Source organism: Camelus ferus, chromosome 21, assembly GCF_009834535.1.
Source record: "Camelus ferus isolate YT-003-E chromosome 21, BCGSAC_Cfer_1.0, whole genome shotgun sequence".
Taxonomy (NCBI): domain Eukaryota; kingdom Metazoa; phylum Chordata; class Mammalia; order Artiodactyla; family Camelidae; genus Camelus; species Camelus ferus.
Window position 1 is genome coordinate 7,813,787 of NC_045716.1, and position 23,235 is coordinate 7,837,021.

Genomic DNA, 23,235 nt, shown 5'->3' on the forward strand with positions numbered 1-23,235 from the left:
CTTTGAAGTCATCTTTTCCCACCTTTCATTTCAGTACAGAGCAAACACTGAGACTACGTGCTTTTCCTGCAGTCACACAGGGAGTTGGTGGTAAAGCTGGGACTAGATCTTCAGTTTTGCCAGTTCTCAACCCTGTCTTATTTCTCATCCTTCTCATAGCAAATAAATGAAGTCTGCTTCATGGGCTGTCCTTACCTGCCCAGCACCCAGAAAGAATAGAGGTGTGGCAGGTGGAGCCCAGCTGGAGTGCAGCTGGGGCCACCAGGAGCCACTCCCCTCACTGACTCTTTGTTGAACCTCAGTTCTGAAACCACTTGTTTGATTTCCCGGAGAAGGTATTGCATTTTTTCAGTCCCCATCCTACAGCAGAGAGAAGCCAGCTATCCCAGAACCCCAAACCCTCAGAGCACTGCGCCATCTCGCATGCCTGGACCCCATGATACAGCTAGCATCACCTGCCAGCATTTGTAGGTACAGGCACCTGAGAGGGATAAGGAACAGAGCCGCTTTGTCAAGGAGACATCTGTTTGTTCCCAAAGTGGTGCAGTACATCTCGGGCAATGCAGCCGTGCCAGGGAGGGGGCCACAAAGGCAGGCCAGGAGAAGGTGTGCTTTGGCAGCGAACCTGAGGGTGTGGTCACAGTGAATGGCTAAGTGACCTGATAAAAGGCCACTCTCAGGGACCACTTCTGAGCAGAAACCTTAGAATCTGGAAATGCCTTTCAGGGTAGCGTGGGGGAGAGGCGATGGGTCTGGAAGCCCGTTTGGCCCGTGGCCCACCTCCTGGTAGTCTCTTTATCCCACACAGGAGGAGTCAGGGACCTCGTGGTAGAACAGAGCAGAACAGACCCACATCCATTCTTCAAGTCATTTTTTAAAATGACCTTAATCTATGACCTATAATGTGTACATTAGGTGAGCAAATTTAACATAAGCTCATATTACAACACTACTTTTGAAACTCCTAGCAGGAAGCGTGGAAAGTCATTAAATGTCCTTTCAGCAAAGACTCCGGTGAGATCCCTAACTACTACATAGAAAAGCGAAGTACACACACATGTGGGGTAGTTTAGAAGTCTAATCGAAGGGTGCACACTATGTTCGTGGTACGGACTGTAAATAAGAGTGTTCAAAGTTTCAGATTTGTGTCTTCTCTCTATTCAGTGTCACCAAACACGTTGTTATGGGGAAGGCCAGCCCTTTATCTTCAAGCTCCTCCCTCCACACCAGCTTCGTTGTCAGCTCCGTACACAGGGAGACGCTGAAGTTCAGACAGGTCGGGGGTGCCCAAAGTGACTCGGTAAGACAGGGCTGTCCCAGCCTGGAGCTCACACACCTTGGAGTTCACACCAGCAGTGCGGGCCTGGGTGTGGACCTCAGAACTGGACCCCTCTAGGCCTGGGGTCCCTGCCTGCATTAGTGGGTGGGACTGGGTGACCTAAACACCACTAGGGCATCTCCAGGCCTGCAGAATAAGTCTGGCCCCTCCCTTCCCAGGCTCAAGGTTTAAATTCAGGTCTGCTGAGTAAGGGATGGTTACTATTTAACCCACCGCACCCCCCAGGCCTGATGTCCAGGCTTGGTGCTCAGCATCCCTTTAAAGGGAAGCTCAGAGAGAAAACTTATGGGAGGGAAGAAGCTCCCAGAATCCCCTCCCTCTTCAGCTGGGAGATGTAGACCAGATGATTGCAACCAGAATTTGGTTGCAATCCATTTAGGCTCTGGGTCACACTGGCTTCATCCTGAGATGAAAGGTTCACAATTGGATTAGCAGCTCTCTTGACCCCTGCTGTCCTTTCTTTATCTCCACGAATGTGATTAAGCCATCTCCCGTCCTTCCTCCCCTCAACGTCAGGAAGGAGGCTGTTTTCACTGGTTAGCTGGCGGGGGTCCCTGGATGAGTCCAGATGGCCCTGAAGCAGCTGCCCCGAGGCTGTCCACTAGAAGGGAGCCCCGTGGCCCTTCTCTTCTCAGTATTTTTGCCCATGGCCCTATTGTCCCTTTGACACCACATACATAAGTTGTGCAAGAGAGCTTGTGTGCTGAGCATCTGTGTATGTGCTTACTCGCAGTCAGGATGAGATCGGACTTACCCTGGGGAGCCCCTGAGACAAGGTGCCCTTCCCAGGAGACATCATACCAAGGAGGAGCCTTTAGAGAGGATGCAGGGAGAGGCCTGGAGGACTCACGGTTACCAAGGGAGCTGTCCCAGGTCCTTGCCCAAAGCGAGTACTGATAACGTGTGCTACGAAGGGTCAGGACTGGGGGCTCCGGGGGAAGAGAATGCTGGGAGAACGTCTTCAAGTGCTCCACCTTTTTAAACTAATCTGAGCTGCTGCTGCTGCTGCTGCTGCTGATAAATTCCTGTAAAGGATAGAAGAAACAATCAAGAAAGAAAGTCGTAAATGAAAAAAGATTCCCAGGAGGTAGTAAGAAATCAAACCTCTCTCAAGAAGACAGTGAGGGTGAGAAAGTGGCTGGTGGAGGCAGGTAGAAAAGCCCTGCCTCCTCCAGCCTGGGTGCTTGGCTCACTCACAGCCTAATTTCAACGTCAGCTCAGCCTTGCCACCCTCCCCGGCTCACTCCCCACCAGAGTTGAGCCTCGTATTCTTTTCCCCACACCTCTCCCCTCCCTGACTGCACTCCAGTTTGACAACAATAGGATTTTGATATGGTTTACTCAGTTTTTTAGTGAGACAAATTGCAAAACAAACACATATGCAAGATATTATAGCTAACACTTACTGAATGCCTGCTGTGTACCACATCTCTCATAATAACAGTGCTCATGCTATTGTCCCCAATTTACAGATGAGGAAACTGAGACCTAGAAAGGTTAAGTAACTTGCCCTAGATGACACAGCTAGTAAATGACAAGGCTAGGACTTGACTGGGTTCATGTTTCTCCCAATGCCTTAAAATCTTTCCTACGGAGGTGATGGGGGTTTAAACTGTGATGCTTCTTGGGCAGGAAAGGTCATGTTCATCTTTATAGTAGGCATTTAGTAAGGATTGGACTATGCAGAAGGCCTGGTTCTAATCCAGTCTCCCTTGGCTTTGCTGACAATGTTTTCTCCAAGAGGGGAGAGGGCAGTAACTTGACAAAGCTAGAACACTGGCCTGACTCCAAGTCCTTAAGTGAAGGTCAGAGGGTCACCTGGCCAACAGGTGGTAGCAGGACTATAGTATCAACACACTTACGGCAACAAGGCAAGCAAGTGGGCAGAGACATAGGACCTCTAGCCTCAGAGGACAGAGAAGAAGGTAGGATACTGAGGGATGACCAATGTTGACAGTGAGATCAGCTGCGGGACTGAGGTCTAGAGGAACCACGTAGGGTGGCTCTGGGGCAGGGTTGAGTAGGAGGGGATAAGTGAGCTGATTTGTAGGACTTGCTTGCTCCCATGGTGTAAATATTCTCACCACGGCCAATTCCAAGCTGCCAATGTGATGTCAACTGGTTCACAAAATTCCTCCACATTTGGCAATTGGCTTTTACCGCTGGAACCAGGAAAGTGCTAAGCCAAGGACTTAGACCTTGGGCAGCAAAATAGGGCATACATCCGGACACTCAGAGGTCTGGAGAGGATGTCGGGAAGTTGGAGGGATCATGCCCTTGCATGATGGTGCTTCATGACTAGAGCACCATTCTAGAAAGGTACCTCGAGCTCCAAACAATGCCCAGAGGAGAGTTCCCACAGTCTCTCCTGACGATCTTTTCACCAGTTTCCCACTCTCATAAGCCTACATCTCTATGTGTCTGAACTGAATGTCTCCAGTCACAAGCTATTGATGAATCCATTCGTTTATCAAATATATTTTCAACTTCCAAAGTGCCAGGCACTGTACTGGACCCATAAATTCTCAGTCTTTCTTGACTATACACATCTTGAGGCAAGGGGCCATCTTCACACCCCAGCACACAGCACAGCTCCAAGCACACACACAAAACTTGTATATTTGTTGAGTTAATGGTTGGAATCAAGCTCATTAATGGAAAACAATATTTTAAAGAAAGACAACGTAACTTCAGGGTTTATGCCCTGAAGGGTTTATGCCCCTCCCCCACTCTCTGATTCTCTCTTACTCAGCCTTTCTCTCATCTCATAAGTGGTTTGGGACTTTAAAGGCATCACAGAAAGATTAAGGATACATGTGTCAAGGTTAGAAGGTCTTTAACTCATTCGTAAAACAGCTGCATTATTTCACGTGTTATGAAAGGTGGACTTTTTCCCCCCCTAATTGGGGAAAAAAAATTCTATCAGTGCTCAGAGTGATGGAAAATCCCAATGTTTAGCACTGCCCGTGGGCCCAGGCTTTGAATAACAGAGCAGAGGCCTGATCCATTTACTGATGCCTGTCCCTGCAGGGCATTTCTGAAAGAGGCCATTGCCCACAACCCAAATTTCCTCTGCGGTCAAGTGAGTTCCTGTGAAAGTCATCAGATGTGCAAAGAAGGGACATGAAAGATACTGAGCTCTCTGAGCAAAGCCACATGGGTCACTTAGAGCCTTGAGAGTCGTCTTTGCAGGAACACCTTTCAGTCCACGGTCCTGTACAAGAAAACTAAGCAGGGGGTGGGGCCCAGGGGTGAGCCCCGCCCACCCATGTCTCTGAAACCTAGTTGGGGAGGCGGGGGCGGGGGGTGGGGGGAGGCACGCTTAGCCTGTGGAAGGGCTGGGGTGGGTGATGAGAGCATCCAGGCCAGAGCTCCCCCTTCTTCCCTGCAAAACCCACTGTGGGCTGCTTCTCCCACGTCAGGATTGGGTGGGTGTACAAGCTTCTTCCGAGGAAGGACTCTGTAGCTGATCCCCAACTGATAAAGAACTGCATTACCCAGTCCATGACCTCCAAGGAGAGAATCATCTAAAGAGCCCCAAGGAAGGCTGGGTATTAGATATAAAACATGAAACATTTTCAATTGTTGCTTGTCTGCTCTTTGTCATCCCCTCCACCCCCGCCCCATTGATTTAAACTCAATATACAGCACTTTATTATTTTTTCATAGCTCTATTACAGGATGAATCGTGTTGTGCTATATTACTTTGCACGTCTGTCTTCCCTGCTCTCGGCAGCTTCTCAGTGGCAGGGAATTTGCGTCTCTTTGCTTCCAGCACCTGGAAGCGTCCCTGACGTATAGGCAGGGTTCTATATGTGCTTGTGTAGTTAGCAAGCCGATTAATTCATTTGCTAATGAGTCAGGATGAGGAGAAAGAAGGGAAGGGCGTGGAGACCAGGACAGGTGCCTGAAGAACAAAAAAATACACCTTAGAGAGGGCCCAGGGGCCATCAGGCTGCGCCAACAGGACAAAATAAAGGACGAACCCCAGGTGACAGCAAGGCTCTTTCTTCCCAGATGGAGGACCCAGTTAAGTTATTCTGCAACTTCTTAAGTTAAAAAGAAAAAAAAAAAGTATCAGTGAAGAACCAAGCAAGGAGAAGGAAGGTGGAGAGGATTTTCAATGGAAACTTTAAAAGGTTACTTAAAAAAAAAATTCAATTAGTTGATTTATAACATTGTGGTATTTTCAGGTATTTGGCAAAGTGATTCAGTTATATATATAAATATTTTTCAGATTCTTCTCCATTATAGGTTATTACAAGATATTGAATATATAGTTCCCTGTGCTACACAGTAGGTCATTGTTGTCCATCTGTTTTATATGTAGTTAGTGTGTATCTGTTAATCCCATACTTTTAATTTATTCCTGCCCCTCCTTCCCCCACCCCAGTAACCATAAGTTTGTTTTCTATGTCTGTGAGTCTGTTTCTGTTTTGTAAATAAATTTACTTGTATTATTTTTTAGATTCCACACATATGTGATATCATATAATATTTGCCTTCCTTGGTCTGATTTATTTTGTTTAATATGGTGTTCTCTAGGTCCATCCATGTTGCTGCAAACAGCAATATTTCATTCTTTTTATGGCTGAGTAGTATTCCATTGTGTGTGTGTATATATATATATATATATAACATATACGTATGTGTGTATATATATATGTGTGTGTGTATGTATATACACCACATCTTCTTTATCCATTCATCTGTTGGTGGCCACTTAGGTTGCATCCATGTCTTGGCTATTGTAAATAGTGCTGCTATGAACATTGGGGTGCATGTGTCTTTTCTAATTTGAGTTTTCACCTTTTCTGGGTTTATGCCCAAGGGTGGGATTGCTGGATCATATGGTAAGTCTATTTTTAGTTTCTTAAGGAACCTCCACACTGTCCTCCATAGTGGCTGCACCAATTTACATTCCCACCAACAGTGCAGGAGGGCTCCCTTTTCCTCACACCCTTTCAAAGGGCGACCTTTAAAGTAGAAGCTGGGCAGGAGCCTCTGGACAGCGGGGTTTCCAGGCCAGCCCGGAGCATTAAGCAGGCTGGGGGACGGAGTGGTGTAACATTGCCCACATAAAGGGAAGCTCCACTGAGGCGACGGACACTTCGTGAGCACTCAGGAATCTTGTCCTTTCTCCCTCCCTCTCTCCTTTCCTGCCAGACTGGGAGTTGTGATGGTGGCACCTCCTTCAGGGCACCCAGAGAAGCTGGAGGGGGTGGTCTATGAGGTGGGTCAAATTTAAACAAGCCCGACTAGGTAAGGAGAGACTTTTCATCAGAATCGATTACTTCAACGGTGGAGAAAGGGACTACTGCAACAGAGGAAACGCTGTGCCTGTAGACCTGCAAGCACCCAGGAGCAGGCAAGGAGCGTTTTTCTGTTATAGGAAGGAGTAAACAAGACTAGAAAGAACCAAGTGTGGGGAAGTGGGAGGAAAGTGGGGCAATGGGACAGTCGAGAAGAGAATGACCCTGGGGGCAGCTTATTCTCAGGAGGGGCTATTATGGAGTTGTCTGCTGACCAAAGCTCAGCAATCTGGTGGAAGAAGGGAAGCTTAACCCAAACTTGGCTAGCAAGCATTTTGTTCCAGTTGGTTAGTGGAGACAAGCAGTTCCATTAAGCACTTATGAGGTAAAGACTGGGAACTGAGAGGGTCTGTGTGTAGCTTGTCATAGGTAAATAGAGAGGAGGGCATCTCTGAGTCATATCTCAGTCATCTGGAGAAATTTGGTCCTTTCCTGGAACAAGAAAGGATGCAGGCATTGTTTTCCAAGATCACAGGGCTCGTGTGAAAATCAACATTGCCAAGTGCGAGAAGCCTTCTTCACTTTTATCTCAGTCTGCAGAGACCAGGGCAGTGGTGTTGTTAGAGATACGTTTTTCCTAAGGTGATTGGTTACCCTATTTGTCTGGAATCAAGCTTCTGCTTGTGTTCAGAATTGTTTAGGTCTCAATCTCCAGCTGATCTGTCTCTCATATGACTGCATCTAATTAGGTGCTAATATATGTGCCCAAATTCCATATGTTCTCATTAGCAAGACGACCCCTGTCACGGGACAATCGCTCAAACTCTCCCAACTGAGTGACTTTTTATAGGATCATTTAAATTCCTTTTGCTTTATCTCTGTCCCCATCAAGGAAACCTGATTATGGATTTGGCCCCTCATGTAGTTTGACTGCAGGGAGAGGACGCACTAATCACGCAGAGTTAGTGCTCTGGTTGTGTGACAGTTACCTCTCACTGCAACGTACATCGGTTGGCCTTCTGACATTTACCTCCGTCTCACATGCATCTCAGTTAACGCAGGCTGGCCCCCAGGGCCTGCTGTCACTTGGCCAACGACAGAGGCTGTCTGTATGCCTGCAAAGTAAAAGCCAAGTCCAAGGGTGTGGGCACATCTGCAAGGTACCCCTGAGGATGAGGATGACAATTTAGTTGATACTGCAAGTATGTTCACCTACTATTCTCTAAAACCCTCAAATCTCTTCAACCGGAGACTGTCGCAAAGGTCTATCCCCCAAGTCACTTCGGCCTCAGCAGCCACTGAAAAGGGAAAGGAAACATGAACCCCATTTCCAGTGGGATTGTTTTCCTTCTTCTTATTGATATATGGCCTTTTACCCTCATTCCCCACTCCCATTCTCTTACCCACATAGGAGATGATTCGAATGTGTTCGATGTATGTATATGTTCTTGCAAATTATGCATGTTACTTATTAGTGTTTTATATTTATGGGGGTGAGGTCAAATTGGGCTACAGATATGTTTCAGGTTTTTGCTTTCTCTACTTCACACGAAGTTTGAAAGCTCCATCTATATTACTAAGGGTAATATAGGACGTCCTGTCCGTAGCCTCCCTCTGCTGCAGCATAGTCCATGGTGTGCATGGACCATGTTTGGCTTATCCATCCCCCCACGATGGAAACTCAGAGAACCCCCATCACTCTCCCTGGCAAACCGTGCTTTGAGGAGGAGCCCAGGGCATGCCTCTTTGTTGGGGGTTCTTTGGATCTAGGTCCAGGAGCAGATTTTCTGGATCCCAGGTTTCATGTACTCCAGGTGACAGGACTGTCAGTGTGCTGTCTAGAGGGGCTGCAGCAAACTCTACTCCCACTTGAGGGTGTGGGAGCTGCCCACATCCCTGCCAACGCTGGCTGTCATCCAGCTTTCTAATTTTTGCTATTCCCACAGTTTAAACTGGTGTCTAATTATTTTATTTTGTGCCGTCTCTGATTACTAATGTGTTTGAGCACCTCTTATACTTATTATGCATTGGGGTTTAATCTGCTTTTTATTTCCTTTTCTGGTCCTTTGTCCATTTTTCTGTTAGATTATCTCCTTTTTTTGTTGTTGATTTATAGGTGCTCCTTATACATTCTATGTATCAGTCTGTTGCCAATTACATTACAACAGACATTACAAATATTTCTTCCCAATATCATCTGCCAACTTTTCCTACATTGTCCATAAATCCTTAATTTTTTATTAAGTTCAACTTTTTTTTACCTTATGCTTTATGCTTTTGAAGTTTCATTTAAGAAGTCTTTCCGTATCCCAAGGTCACAATTGACACTTTTATATTTTCTTCTATTAACCTCCTACTGATTGTTGCATTTAGTTCTTTAATCTGCCCATGTTCTACTTTGGGTGTGACTTTCATTTAAAGGAATCCAGTTGTGTTTTTTGCAGCAAATGTCTAAGTCAAATAAGTTCCTGAAATCTGCTGGTTTCTCAACACTGTCGTCTAAGCAATCTGCTGTCTCCCCATTGATCTGTAGCACCATCTTTACCATACATTAAATTTCCAGAGCGAGGTGTACAGTCAGAAAGTTCATTGATTAGATTCACTTGTTAGAGAAAAATAAGGCTTCAAAAGATTTCTCAAAGACAGAAACAACAAAGGGTTCTCAAACTTCCAGGGTGAGCTGCAATCTAAGGAAAAGCTTGGACAGACAGCACAGCTCCCTGGTGCTTCCTGAGGAGTCAGGGTGGGGTCAGGTCCGAGGGCCCCGGCTGTCCTTCCTGCGACTGCAGGGCCGACTGGGCTCACCAGTATTCGTTAATTGGCTGCAGTGTGTTTGAAACTTTCATAACTCGTCACTCATCTTAGGAATAATCTCATGAAGTAGTTAGTTATCATCTCAGTGTTACAGATGAGAAAGGGAGGCTGCAAAGAGGTTAAATTCACTTACATCGGTCTGCCCAGCAGATTCAGAGCTCGCTTTGAACCTCGGTGTGCTAAACTCCGTTGCTGCTGACCCTGTCGCTCTGTTACACTGCTCTTCCCATCCACCTCTATGCTTTCAGACAAGGTCTACTGAGTTCTGGCTGCCATAAGACATTGTGCTTGGTGCAGAAAGATTCATCAGATGAGAATTCTGCCCATAAGGAGCATCCACTCTAGTCTGGAAGCCAAGATCTATCCATAACAAGAGCGATGTAGGTTAGAAAAGAAGAGGTACCTTAGAGGACTGCTGAGTTCTGTAGTTGCTCAGAATTTGGAGAAATGTTTCCAATCTTTACTTTTTTTAAAAAAAAGTACCTATCCTATTGACTTCCATGTACCTCATAGTCACAAGTTGGGAAGTTAATTATTGGGTTGCATAAATACTTAGCAAAACTGTAGTGACAGAGAGTCCTACAGAGAGAGTGGCTTTTAGGAATTAGAGGACAGCCTCCATTTTACAGGAAATACCCTACTCACTGGAGCCATTTGAAAGTTTGGCATTTCACCTACCATCTAAAGTCACTCCATCTCAACAACCTTCCACCACTCACCAAAAGGAAGTATTCACAGAGGCCAGAGACACTGGAGCTGTAGAAAGGAAGGAAGAGGAAGAAAAAGGATAACTAGACATTTTCTTAGCAGAACAAACTCTACTGACTTTTCAGATCTGAAAGGTATCAGGCTGGGGTCCCAGAGGCAGACCCTAGGACAAGGACTCTTGTGATAGTGGCTCAGGAGAACCTAGCATGAGAGAGAAGGAAGCAGGACAGGAAGAAGGAAGGAGCCGAGCAAAGGTGCCGTGTCAGGCTCAGTCTCAGCCCAATCCTGCAGGGGCGCTCTGGAGCGTGCAGGGCAGCTCCGTTTGTTCAGACTTGAGGCAGTGTTGCCGGGGCTCTCACAATCCAGCATGCGTCCGGCATTGGCTGAGAGTCAGGGGGCGATGAGGTGGTGGAAGTAAGTCCCAGGCAGCTCCAGCGGTCCAAGGGCTGTCCCCAGAAGAGAAGTGAGCACAGGGAATCTGGGGGAGCGATGCGGCCTGGGCAGAGCATTGGTACTGCCACGGTGAAGAAGGGTCTGCCACACATGGTAAGTCAGGCTCAGGAATTCTGCCAGCCTGCAGCCGTTCCGAGGGATCCTAGGGGTCCCCCTCAATTTATAGGTGAGAAAGCTGAGGCACAGAAAGGTTAAAGTATTTGCTCAAAGTGACAGAATTATAATTTGGGGCTTCTAAATTCAAGTCCAGGGTTCTTTCAACTTACCACCTTGCTTCCTTGAGATGACCATGGCCCTTCGAGCTTGGAGGAATGCGTGCCAGCACAGTAGATCATATTCTTCATTTTATGTACATCATGCCCTGCCCAGCGTCTGCCGTCTTTTGGGCTCAGAATCCATCCTTGCAGGGCCCCCGCTGGCCCACAGAGCTCTGCTTGGCAGCCCAGGAGAAAACAGACTGTTCCCTTGACAGAGGACCCAGCAGTCATCTGGAAGACGTATCTGGGTAGTTAAGGGAACCTTGGCGCCTGAAGAAGGCACTCAGAAGATGACAGGTCTGAATAGTCTGACAAATTTTTATTGCCCCCAAATCTCCGGTCCTGTAAGTCATGAAATAAATCTCAGCCTGCATCAAATAAATTATTGTCTGTTTAAGAACGAAAGAGTGGATGAAGCAAAGAGCTCAAAATCTGCTCCTGCCTCTCCTTTCCCTCAGCTCAACAGCAGGGCTTTTCGATCCCGAGCTTTGCCTGGCCCTTCCCCACGCCGGATCTCTCCTGCCCCTCTCCTGATAGATGTCTGGGCCAGACAGCAGAGAGCAATCAAGGGGTTAAGCCTGCCTTTGAAAAATGGCAAACACAACCAGGCAGGGACGAAAGACACTCTGAAAGATGAGAAAGCTGTCATGCTTGCTGGGTGGGCACATGAAGTGACCAGCAGCTCCTGAGAGCACTAAAGATTTATCAGCAAAAGGAAAAAAAAAAAAAAAAAAAAAGAAGAAGTCAGTTGGCCAGACAATCCTAAATGAGAAGAAGGAAGGAGAAAAAATAATGCAAGTGACTAAGGGGATGGGGAAAGAAATTTTAAGAGTGAAATCGGGATGTCTTCTCTGGTCTCCCATGACGCCATCTGTGCATCCTTCCCCCTTGCATTTTTAAAAAATATTTATTTATTTCATTGGGGGCAGGGATCCCTAAGTCATTTATTTATTTTGTTAGTTTTTTGGTTTTTTTTTTTTTTTAATTGAAGTACTGAGGATTGAACCCAGGACCTAGTACTTGCTAAACATGCGCTCTACCACTTGAGCTATGCCCTCCTCCCCTCCCCCTTGTATTTAATAGGCTGAATTATAATTGCCTATTTGCTTATCTGTCTCCCTGGCCACAGTGCCATGTTCCCGATGACAAGGTCTCTGTCTTTTGCATTCACCCTTGTTGCATGCCAGGCCTAGTATAATGTCTAGTACATAACAGATGCTCTTTATATATTTGTTGAATGACTAAGAAAATAAATGAAGGAATGGGCAATTTTTTAAGGCCCAATATTGACCAGGCACAGTTCTACGCACCTGACCTTCTGGAATCATATAAATCTCTTAGCAATGAGGTAGATAGTATCGTAGCCATTTTGCAGATAAGAAAATTGAAATTCAGAGAGGTTAAATAACTTTCTTGAGGTCAGACAGCTAATAAATGGAAGAGCTGGGATTCAGAGCAAGGTCTACCTGAGTCTAAAGCCTCTGATTTTTGTTGGATTTACTATTTATGTACAGACAATTCTTTAGGATGTGCGGACCGGCTGCCCAACCTGAGAATGAGCTATTACACTCCCTCCCCTTGCTGCCTGCCATTTTCTCATTCTCCTCTTTGCTTCCTCCACTTGGTACACTGGAGAAAGAAAAAAGGTGAGACCCAAGCCAGCCCATTAAATACACGCTGTCAGGCTCTTCTCTCTGGGTGTTTCATCTGTGTATGTTTCTTCTCCCCTCCAAGCTGTAAACTCCTTGGGGGCAGAAGCCATACTTTGTGCATCTCTGACTGCTCCTCTTCTAGGCACTTATTGGTATGATTTGGGTCATAGGTGGTTGTGTCCCCTGACTGATGAGCAGACGGTGGCAGAATGAGGGTGACAGGGACTTGAGGTGGGGCTGTGGCATGTAAGTGGGAGGTGCACAAGAACTGCCTTTGAAAGCCCCACTGAAAACTGAGTCAACCCATCAGCTGTGCACAAAACAGACTGGCTCTCAAAGGACAAATGGGACTTAAAGAGAGAGGAGGGAAGAGGATGGCATAAACACAGTTTCTCAAGAAATGGGAGCACAGTGGAGTCAGCCGGCCTGCCTCTAACTCCTCTTTCTTCTCTCTGGGCAGCCAGATAGCATTGGCCACAGAAGATTTTTTTTTTTTACTACTGCCCTGCCTTCCTCCTGTGACCTTGGGTGACATTTCCCAGGTTGAGACTTCCTAATTGTAAAACTGAGGCCAGCCCACTTCTCCAGCCCAGAGCTCCTGGGAACCCCATACCAGCTCTCTGATGTAACTGTACCTTACAGGGCTAGTCAGGTGCTGGGAGAGGAGAGAACCCCCGCGAAGATCAAGACGTGCTGAATTAAACTTATTATTAGAGAATCACACCTGAATGTTGGCCGGCTGAAGGGCCATCCATCTCAGCCGGGCTGCAGGGATAGGGTGTGATTAATGCAGCTGGTTAGTGGGCCAGCCAGCCCCTGACCACCTCCTTCTCTGGAGGCTGTTTGAGGAATTCATTAGGAAAGGGCAGCAGGGAAGGCAGAGAGCTGCATTGTCCTATTCCCCCTACCCCACTCCCACCCGTAAGATGATCAAGGTGGATCAGGGTCCCCCTAGGTCCTCACGGTGGGAGCAAGAGAGAATCAGCATTGGTGTATCACCCCAAACCACATGGCAAGGCTAAAAGCTTTGGAATGCTCCTTTACACTGTTCACTTAAAAATAAAAAGGGGCTCGGGCCTCTGTGCTGACCCTGCTGGAATCTCCTCTGGCTGCCTGGCCCCAGAAGGAGTCTGTAGTCTAGCCACACCATCACCAGGATAGATAACATCAGTGTGGTGTGGTGAGTGCAGGGTGCAGGCAGGAGGTGGTGGGAGGCTGGAGGAGGGGCTCACCTCATCTTACTCGGGCCTCCTGGAAGGGGTGAAGAGGTACTGCGGCAGTTAGAGGGTTCCCCTCACCTCACCACTCACGATTGCTAAGTCCGGAGGGATCCCCTGGATGCTGCCAAGCAGATTCAACCCCTGCGATGTGGGCCACGTGAGCAATGGCTGTTACTTGACTATTAGACTCACTCTTCCTCACCCCTCTGATTTTTAGTCTGAATTCTTGGAAGCATCATTTTTAGGATTCTGGAAAAAAATCGAACACTTTCTTGCCCCTACTGGTGTCAGTGTGATAATTGCTGTAGTGGCTGCTGAGAAGTGGGGGGAATTTATCCATCCTCTCTCAGGTTAAAACAAAAAATTCTTTATTAATGATTAGGCCATCTTTGTAAGTTTTTATAAATTTTTGCTGACCCGTTGCTATTTCCTTCAGGAGTGGGAGTGACTGGGCTTGGAGCAAACTCATTGATTTCTCAGGCTGGATAACTCGACACCAAACACCAAGGCAGGAGCCCAGTTATCTTGATGCTTTATGTACAGGAAGCAGGAAAGACTAGAAAAAAGGTCTCTGTCACTGGAGCGAGGAGATTTATCCTTTAGCGCCAGGTCTACAGCCCAGAGCTGGTGGATCTTGGGTAAATCACTTTTGTTACCTACCGCACTAAAACAGACAAACAACACACAGTTAGTGACACCGACTTCTATTACTGTGCTATTTCTTGTCCCCTCAGAGCGGGTGTACATAATTTTCACCACTTCTTTATTTCGTTATTTATGTATTTATTTATTTCTCCCTCCTTCTAGGAAGGATTTGAGAAAGCTTACAAGAGAGAAAAAAAAAAAAAAGAAAAAAGAAAAAGAGGTCGAATAAAAATGCACGGCAGAGAACATTAGTGCTCTGGAATATGTGCCATAAGCTTCTGTCTACTTATTAGAAATAGGCTGTGTGTCGATCTCAGAGCTCTCTGTGGCCAAATGAAGTTATGCCTGAAAGTGTCCCAATCATTCTGTAAAACACACACAATTTTTCCTGCTTCTGAGAACCAGCAGAGATTTCTTTCTTGGATCCTAATAAAAGCACACGGGGGAAATGTGGCAGCTGACGTTCTCAACATCTTCACCAGAGTGAAGACACCAGTATTTTCTCCAGGCTGTTTCTTGTACTATTCCTCAATGTAAAGGACGACATAGGAACAGCAGGGAATTCAGTCAAAGATACCCTACAGGTCAGGAATCAAAACAGTCCGCTACACGTCTGTACTGCTCAGCTTCAAGCTTGACCTGTTGATAAACAATATTTAGACCAGTTTTTTTTTTCTTTTTTTTCCTTCAAAATGTAGCCCTGAACCTACAGCATCAGTATCACCTGGGAGCTTAGCAGACATGCAAATTTTGCGCTCCACCCAGAATCAGAAAGTGATTCAGAAACTCTGGGGCTGGGGCTTGGGCCAGGGAATCTAGGTTTTACAAGCCCTGCTGCAGTTTGAGGACCAGTGACACAAGGGAAGAACACTGCGTGACCTTCCCACAATGGTAGGAGCACTATTTTTATTTTTTGTTTTTTACTTTGCCTCAGATCTCTTGATTAGTGGTGAGCAGCACGTAGTTTGAGGATATATATTTTTGGCAAGAGCCTGGAGAGCACATACTTACGTTATCAATTAAAAGCGGATCCATAAACTTTCAAAACCACTTAGAGGGAAGTATGGTTGACCTCCTGCCTCTTCTGCATGCCAGGTCTCCCAAGAGGTGCTCTGACCTCCCTGCTCTGTACAGAGAGGTGCCAGGCCGGGCCAGTGGGGGACCAAGAGTTTCCTCCAAAGACACCCTCGTTATGCTGCATGTATTTCTTCCTGGCTTCTTTTAAATTGTTCTTATGCGTGTCACATGCATATTTCCTCTTTCCTCCCCACCGTCCCTCCCAGCTCTAAAATTCTTTGATTATTCCATTAGATGGGAATCGAATAAAGAGGAGCACTAAAGCTGAAAGGGACTATAGAGCTAATGTAATACAGCCCCCTCATTTTGCAGATCAGAAGCGAGTTGCGAGCAGGAACAATTTCCCTCTGTGTATTGCTTAGCTCAACACCTGGCACCTAAAGCACACTCTCGGTGACTCTTAGTTGAATCTGCCTGTTGACTGTATGTAGGGTCATCATTTCCACACGCCTTATAGAATTTTATCCCCACCAACACTTGGAAAGTATTATTACCCCCGTTTTCAGATGAAGAAATGAAACTTTGAGCAGTTAGATGGTTACTGCAGCTTCGCAGCTTTTAATATCTCACACCCAGACTGGTCCAAGCCTCTTAATTTTTGACATCATGCTGCCCACCCCTCCAATGTAGATAGACATGCATCAAACTGAATGGCTCTCTTTCTACGTAAATAGTGGCCCTGACCAACTCAAGGAGACAAAGACAAGGGCCTCGGCTTTTTCAGGGACTCAAGACTGCCTCCCGACACGTGTGCCTCTGAGTAGGGGTGGTGGTGTCTCCTCACCAAAACCCAACTTGCTGCAGAGCTAATGTAGGGAGGGGCTGGTTTTTACCAGACTCTTCTGAGAGTCTACCTACCGGACTATCACAGTCAGCTCACGCAAACTGAAAATGAAGGAGATAAAGGCATTTCCGTATTTTCATGTTTCTACATTTGTAGGCGGATTCCTGCACACAGATAGAGGTAATCATGTACAGACTGCCTGTCATTTCTAGGAGAGGCAAAGTGCTTCAATCTCCTCAGCAAAATTAACCCAAACAAATGAGGCGGTAGAAAGAGGATGACAAAATGTCAGATTGAGGAAATGCAAGAAATTGTTTCATTCAAGACCATAAACAGAGACACAAAGGTTTCCTTTGCATAAGCTTTTAATCCAGTACCTGCATTTGAGTGAAATGCCTTTTTTGTTATTTTTGTTGTTCAGGTTAGCATTTCCGGTGACCTTCCCAAAGGTCACAAGGCTGCTGATAGCCCATAGGGTGCCTTGGTGAAAATTAAGAAAAAGAGCCTCTTCCTTCAGGCAGATTTAGCTCCAACCAGGGAACATGGCTTAGAGACAGGTGCATGGACTGAACTTAAATTCCTACTCACCTGTCAGCCCGCCGCTCTTGCGCAGGGCACGACCAACTCAACTGTACAGGGCAACCCTATCCGTACACACAAGCCCTGTGTGTACTACAGTTTTGGGATCACCCAGTCCAATAAGGTCAGCACCTGGGAGTGCGGCTCATAGATGGGCGTAAACAGAAGCCTCACTTTCTGCTAAACCAAACCACCATTAAATCGGATCAATACTGGTAGCCAAGAATGACATATGAGAGTGTGTTTGCCAAACTGTTCCTCATTCAGTGGAAAATCACTTCTTCCAGCCCCATGAGTTTGTAAGACATCTCATTGGACAAGTCCAGATTGATGTTGATAACGCTACTAATAGTACTACCAGAGATAGTTAACATGTATTTAATGCTTACCAATTGCCAGGCAGGCGTTATTCTAAATATCACATGTATTTACTCATGTAATTCTCTTAACACCTCCATAAGGTAGTTACTGAAAGTAACTTCAAGCTAATAGTAAAGCTGGGATTCCTACCCGAGTCCAGGTCCAGAGCCTGTGTTATTAAGAACAGACTTATGTGATACTTATGTAAAATGCTAGAAACATAAAGAAGGCGAGGAAAGTTAGGTGTGTAGTCAAGCTGAAGTCCTACTGTATCATCTGGCCCACCCCTGCCATCCTGGAGAACCATTCTAGTCACCCAGGCTGGGTCAGCTTCTCCAGGCTACAGGGGTGCCTCCTTCCTGAGTAACACCCTCCTGCCATGAATCCAAATTCTCCTTGCTATCTGGGAAGAGCATTTTCTAGTTTCAAGTAGGACAGAAAACAGTTAAGAGACTCACACATGGTGGCAGAGAACCTGCCAACTGGGACTTAGAGGAAGCCTGGGCTGTCTGCAGACCCCTTCTGGACTCCCCATCTTGGTCCCACCCCAGCCCCTGCAGCGAGCCAGCCTCAGGCCTCCCGATGTGGCCACCTTGGCCTGCACTTGCTCCCACCAGCACACAGGTGGCCGGTCCCCATTACCGCTAATGCATGACACTGGCACAGCTGAGCGTGGGCTGGGACCCCCCATTAAACCCGCCGCCCACCACTCAGCCGCACAGGTGAATTACAGACCCCTAAGTCTTCACATTTCTCCTTAATGCTCTAATGGCCTGCTTCTGTTGCCATGGCAACACCAACACAGCTCCAAGGAGCCCTCTAAGTACCTGAGGTGAAAGCAAAAGGGGCATGTTTGCCTTGGCGGTTCAGGCGTGGTGGCGTTGCTGTGCTGGGCTGGGCTAAGGCTATGCAAACCCCCGGGGCTCTGGGAAAGAGGCAATGATCCCTGGGACTCGAGCTGGCCAAACTGAGACTCTTCCTGCCCTCCCAACCTGGCTACAGTGTGCGGGCTAGAGGGGACGCTGCTCCTCCCCACTCCTGCTCCATGACCTTCAGGCCATTTGTCAACTCTGGGTGGGGGTGGGGGGCAGGGTTCCCTCCAGGTCTAGGGAAGGAAGAAGTCCTAGGGTGGAGTCTGGAGGCCACCACTGCAGTCCTGCCTCCCCATTTCCTAGCACATGACCTTAGGGAAGTCCTTTAGCTCCTCTACAGCTGGAGACACTTAGGAGCACAGAGAGCATTAGGGTTAAGTGAACATCTCCTGTCTGCCCAACAGCACTTCCTGTACTGCATGTCTGCCCTCCTGGAGCTTACAATTCGTTAGAACATTCCAGAAAATGTGAAGGCTTGGGGATCTTGGAATTTGTCACAGAGTGACAGTGATTCACATATGCCACCGAGCAGTTGGTTTCCTGGATTAATGGAGTCTTCTTTGGGCCTTGGTTGCTTGAATGTCTTCCTTATGGTGAATGACACACTTTACTGAAATCCAATGTCGCATGGGTCATGTGGATCCAATGTCATGTGGAACCCATATTCTGTGCTTGTATGACTGACCTAGAAACTAAATGCATAGTCCATACTTCTTTTAAATTGTATCTTTATTCATTTTAACCTCTACTCTTAGACCCTCACAATCTTTTAAAATTTTAATTCTAACAGCCCTTTCTCCTCTCCTCTTCCCATTTATACAGCGTCTGTACGTTTAAGTGTATATTCTAGGCTCGTGCCCAAGGCCTCAAAGATAAAGAAAACATGCTTTCTAAAAACTATAGCTGTGTTTCATTAGCATGAATGTACACAGTGCTTAGTATAACATTTATTTGTGTCCCATGAAGAATAGCAACATTAATTCCAGTGAGTTGATTTGTTTTTATTTTTTCAACCATGATGTGGTTTCACTAATGATGTGATCTTGACCAAGTCACTTAACCTGCTTAGCTTTTAGTTTTGACAGAAGGTCTAGGAATCATAATTTAATTGAACTGTAGTAAGGAATTGAACTAAATGAGGTCCGCAGTTAAATCACCAGTAAGAAAACACCTTGCATGTGCATGGTGGGGAGTACTTCCTGAGAGACGTTTGTACATGTGGTCTCCGAAGACTGTAGCTTCCATTCTGAGCTGTGTATCTCTCTCAGCCAAAGCAAGAATGTTGTGTTCTGCCTTATATTTTCCTCGCCATTCTTAATATACTACACGGTGCTCATGTGTGATAGGCCCATAGGAATTATCTGCTGAAGATAAAGGTAAGGTCCAGAACCGATGACCAAAGATTACCTGGTTCCTTGAGAACTCCTTGACAAGATGGCTCTGAAGACCCCAATGGGCTCAATGTCCTACTTGATTTTTACTAACCCTTCTATCTCTTTTCTAGTGAGGACATTTAGAATGGAAGTGAGAGGAGTGATGTTACTGCAGAAGAGTCAGTAGTTTCCATTCTTATTGAAATTTCTTCTCCCCCACGGCCATCTGCTTTCCTTTGGGGATGAGCCAGTTCCTTTGGAGGTCCGTGCATCATTGCTAACTTACAGTACTGGTCCAGTTAACTATTCCCCTTCCCATATACACACACCCAATACACCCCTCAGCAAGATTTCTTTCTTAACCTCAGTGTCCCAAACAAGCAGACCTCTTCCCCCATCTAAAATCACAACCATGTATAGATACTCCACTAGTACATCTGAGAATAAGCCCCAGTGTCTCAGAAGTAAAGGAAAGCCTCTGAAAATTCAGCTCTTTGGTACAATTTGAACTTGAGCATAACCAAGTGCAGCTGGACATCTTGAGACTAAAGTGGCATTCATGCATTCAGTAATACTCACTGAATGCCTGCTCTGTCCACAGTGTCCCCAAACAGTTTCCAGATGGGAGGGCCCAGACATGGCTTCCTTTTGCGTGAGTCTCTGGCAGCCATGCAAGGACACGTGGGGAATGAAGTCCCTCCTGGCAGCCCCCAGGAAACACTGGCCCTCACACCAGGCCCCATCAGCATTCTGCAGACCAGAGCTCTGTTTCCAGTGTGGTGAGGATTTGGCCTGGGATTCTGGGAGGCTCATCTCACCCCGGCCCTGCCCGAGGGAACCTTGTACCTCAGGGATAATCTCTCTTGTCATTACTTGCCTCACAGGGAGGTTGAGAGGATTTAATGAGATAATGTTTGAAAAGCTTTCTGAGCTCCTCAGAAGAATGAACGGTGCTGTATAAATGCAACACGTCATTATTATAGTGATCGAAGAAGCATTCACTCTAGTTAAAGGCAAGGGGGAGGAACCCTGATTCCATTATAATCTCCTATTTTCTGAGAGCTGATAACACGCTGAAATATGCATCCCTTTTCCAACTGAAATTCTCCACCTTTATAATCCGCTCAGAGGTGAAATCTTTGGGGAAAATTTTAGAAAATTTCTCTTTAGTCTCTTTGAGAAGGAAGAACATTAAATAAGCACCCTTCGCCTGCTTACAAAAGAGCTGTTTTGACCAAAATCATTCAAAAAGGCTGAGCTTTATGACTTCAAATTTAGCTGGTCTTTAGTCCCCACTGAGATAAATGGAGCAGTGTTAAATCTGAAAGGGGAAAATTGATTTGGCAAGGTTCTAATGTTTGAAGCTGCCATTCAAGGGTTGCTGAACAGAGGCTGAGTTTTCCATATAACGAAATTGTTTCTTTCTAGAGAAATTATTCCAGTGATTTTCCCACACTGGAAAATGAGGCTTGTTATTTTGACAATAATTCATCCTTCTAATTGAGAAAGATCATTGATTTTTCACAAGAGCCTCAAAGTCTTTTTTCTTATGTAGAATCAGTCCCTGGGTAGCAGGAGAGGCCACTACGTATCTCTCTGCAGGTATCTCAAACTGAAATGATTCTGGGAGCCAGGCAGGCAACGTTAGGGTGGGAAGTGGGACAGGTATCAGGGCAACTTTTTCCTTCTAAGCTCCTAGGTTCTCACTTGAGGCTCTGCAAATTAGACTGACAAAAGACAGATTAACAAGAGAGAAACAAAAGGTTGTCAATCACACATACACGTGGGAGGACTCAGTGACAAGTAGTAACTCAAAGAGGTGGTTAGAACTTGGGGCTTATATAGCGTCTGAAAGAATTTGGTAGAGAAGTGATAAGACAAGAGAAAAAGGGTTTCGGCTTTTAGGGGCCGCAAACTGTGGGACGGTAACTACTGCGGGGAAACTACTGGAAGATAAGGCTTAGTGAGTGAGCTGTTTTTGTAGACTCTTTCTTGGTGCCATTCAGACTGATGATGTCATCTGGTCTCCGGTGATAAGGTTGCTCTCCTCTTCCTGTTACAGGAAGTTGGGGAGAGGGAGGCACCTTTACAAGGGGGACTTTTGCTCTATTTTCAGGCAGATGGGGGGAGGCAGAGAACTCATCTAATGTCTGCTTTCTTCTTCATTACCTTAAGCTCAGAATAATCCTTACATCGGAGTGGCAGGTTTTCATGTGGCATGTTCTGAACCCCTTCATCTCCACATTGGGGAGTGGCTGGAAGTAGAAGGGGTCGTGGGCAATTGGAGAACCTCCTAAAAAGATCTGCCACTCCTCAGCTCCGACTACCTCTCACACAGTACAAAAACATAGTTACTTTTAGTTTTTCAAGGGACGCCAAGAATCAGTAATTCTATATACCATCTCCCAATTTTAAATGTTATTCATAAATTCTTTTATGATTTTTAACACTACTTTTTTATTTGTAGCCATACAGTGGGATATTGTTTTCAACTTTGGATTTAAACTAATGTGAATTTTTCAATGAAACTATAGTGGAGGAAAAACATGATTTTTTTTTTGTCTACAAGTCCCAGATAGTCTTCCAATAACAAAAAGTCTGTGGACTCCTGACAGCATCTCCTTCTCCTTCTTGGCACTCCCCTTGCTCCACCACGAGTTGCTCAATTTCTCTCTCTGGGCCTCAGCCTCCTCATTCGTAAAATGAGGATAATAAGACCACCTACCTAGTAGGGAGGTTGTGAGTAATAAATGAGAGAATATATCTATGAAATGCTAACACATTTCACGGCATGTGATGAACACTCAATAAACCCTGTCCGTTATTATTTGTTGGCTCATTGTTTAAGCTAGCTAGAGCGTGGCCTGGGAATCAAGTCCACTGCCTTTCTCACCGTCATAAACATGGTCTGCATTCCTTAGTTCACCTCAGTCCAATTCAATCCAACAACTTTGTGCACCCACCACAGACTTAATTTCTAGTTTTGTCTTTTTTTAAGAGGGGGAGGGGAGGTAATTAGGTTTATTTGTTTAATTATTTTTTTTAATGGAGGTACTGGGGATTGAACCCAGGACCTTGTGTATGCTAAGCAGGCGCTCTACCACTTGAGCTATACCCTCCCTACTCCATAGACTTAAAACAAAAAAGATGAAACAGATTTTTGAAAGCCAGCACTCCTGAGAGCGGGAAAATGGCAAATAGTGACAAAGCCAAGTCCACACAAAAGTTTCCCAATTTTCCAGTCACAGTCAGCTTCTAAAAGCAGCCTGAGAAGTGCAGCTTCTCCAGCCATCTGCTTCCAGGATGTAATCGTTGATGCTAAACCCTTACGGAGGGGGAAGCAGGAGATAGAGGAGAAAGTTCTGAAATTTCAGGTTAGATGAACGCTTGGGCATGTGAAAGCACCCTTTTGTATTTGCTTTCGCATCTCATTTACGAAGTGAAGACGTTGGCCTAGACAACCTCTCAGCACCATTCAGCTTTATTTTTCTGAGTCTGGGTCTTCTCTTTGTATCTTCTCCCACATGGCATGTTCCCTACCAGCACCAGGTAATCCAGATGTCTATTGTCAATAACCATTCCTCACTTGTAAGGACACTATTACATACCTGAAACAGATAATAATACAAGATAATATGTGATTATATAAGACACAAAGAAATGCTTGAGGAGGTAGAACGAGAACCATAAATTAGACCATTAGTAGCAAGGGAAGGACTGAATAATGAGTGGGCTTCTGGTGGACAAGAAAAAGTGGGGGAGGAGACGGCATTCCAAGAGGAAATAACAGCAAGAACGAAAGCTAAGAGGTAGAAGAATATTTTTAAATGTCCAGGAAGCTTTTGCTTTT

At 45.9% G+C, this 23,235-nt stretch overlaps 1 long non-coding RNA gene across 1 annotated transcript; it reads right to left on the reverse strand.

Annotated features, from left to right (window-relative positions):
* Window positions 1-241: 241 nt before the first annotated feature.
* LOC116658642 lies at window positions 242-21,319 on the reverse strand. Its single transcript, XR_004313865.1, has 3 exons — window positions 19,690-21,319; window positions 16,164-16,171; window positions 242-252 (listed from the first exon to the last, which is right to left on the reverse strand). It is a non-coding gene; the product is annotated as an uncharacterized LOC116658642 (long non-coding RNA).
* Window positions 21,320-23,235: the final 1,916 nt, after the last annotated feature.